This window comes from Acyrthosiphon pisum, chromosome X, assembly GCF_005508785.2.
Source record: "Acyrthosiphon pisum isolate AL4f chromosome X, pea_aphid_22Mar2018_4r6ur, whole genome shotgun sequence".
Taxonomy (NCBI): Eukaryota; Metazoa; Arthropoda; class Insecta; order Hemiptera; family Aphididae; genus Acyrthosiphon; species Acyrthosiphon pisum.
In genome coordinates, this window is record NC_042493.1 from 32,495,044 (window position 1) to 32,496,337 (window position 1,294).

Below are 1,294 nucleotides of genomic sequence, written 5' to 3' on the forward strand. Positions count from 1 at the left end.
TGTTAATCAGTATAAGATATTTTGACTTGAAACCAATTCGCAAGAATTTTATTAAATTTCTTAAAGTCATCGATTAAGTGGAGAAGCATTTGGAAAACTATCACTGAATCATAGAATAAATAGGATTAAGTTTAACGAATCTAATAGGACAAGCCTAATTTAAAGGCATTCAAGCCTATATTTTAAAACATCAACCTCTAGCTACACAATATATGTTCACTATTATGGTCATTGTTTGAATTTAGCCTTAGTTATTAAAATGTATTCAATACAATCTGTACGAAACGTAACTGGAATTTTTGAAGAAGTTACCAACTTTATTAGAGACTCCTAAAAGACTTAACATTTTTAGAATAAAGTTACTGCAAATTGTTCAAATCTCAAGACAGATATACTATTGAAACTATTGACTACACAATGCCCCACGTTTCAAACTAGCACCCCCAATTCATTTCAGTATTTCACCAATAATTTTTAAAGTTTATTGGTTCGGAATTTTTTTTTCCATGCCAATTAATGATAACTGTTCACGAATTCACGATTAAAACAATATTGTGTGAATGCACATTTCAGTGTTTCAGCTTTTGTCAATATGCAGCAATGATATTATTATAGAAAATTATACTATCTTAGGGATTACGGTTGGGTACGAAATCTTCTATTTATAACTTTTGTTATTACTTGATTTTTACTAATATATTTATTTAATCTGCGGGCTACGCTGAATTGAATAAATTCGGAATGACAAATATTATTAAGAGGATGCTACACACGCATGTGTGGTCTCTGTTTTATAAATGTAAAACATAGTAAAAATGGTTTTGCGTGGATAAGAACCACTATGGCTAAACTTATAGTTCATGTTATGCAACCAAATGTTCCTATTAAGAATAAGAGAACATAGACTGTGCAACATTGTTTTTAATTTTTCGATATCACAAATACGAAAAAAGTTCTCATAGTTTAAAAATAAAAGTAGTACATTAAAGTGGGGTAACTTTGATAATTTTTTACTGTTATATGACAATTTCATTTTTTATTATATGGATAACTTCTGTAGTGTTAACGATAAAACTCTCAAAATGAAATATTAGTTACAACTAGTTCAATATTTTAACGTTTTAATTTTTAAAATTCTGAAATTATCTTTTGAGATATCAATATTTTTTAATATGCTCTCAAAGTAGCACAACGGGCAATTTCGATACCTATATTTCTTAATGTGATATCAAAGTAACCCCATTTTATGAAAAAAAATTTAATTATCATGGTACTCTGGTGAATAAAAATATAT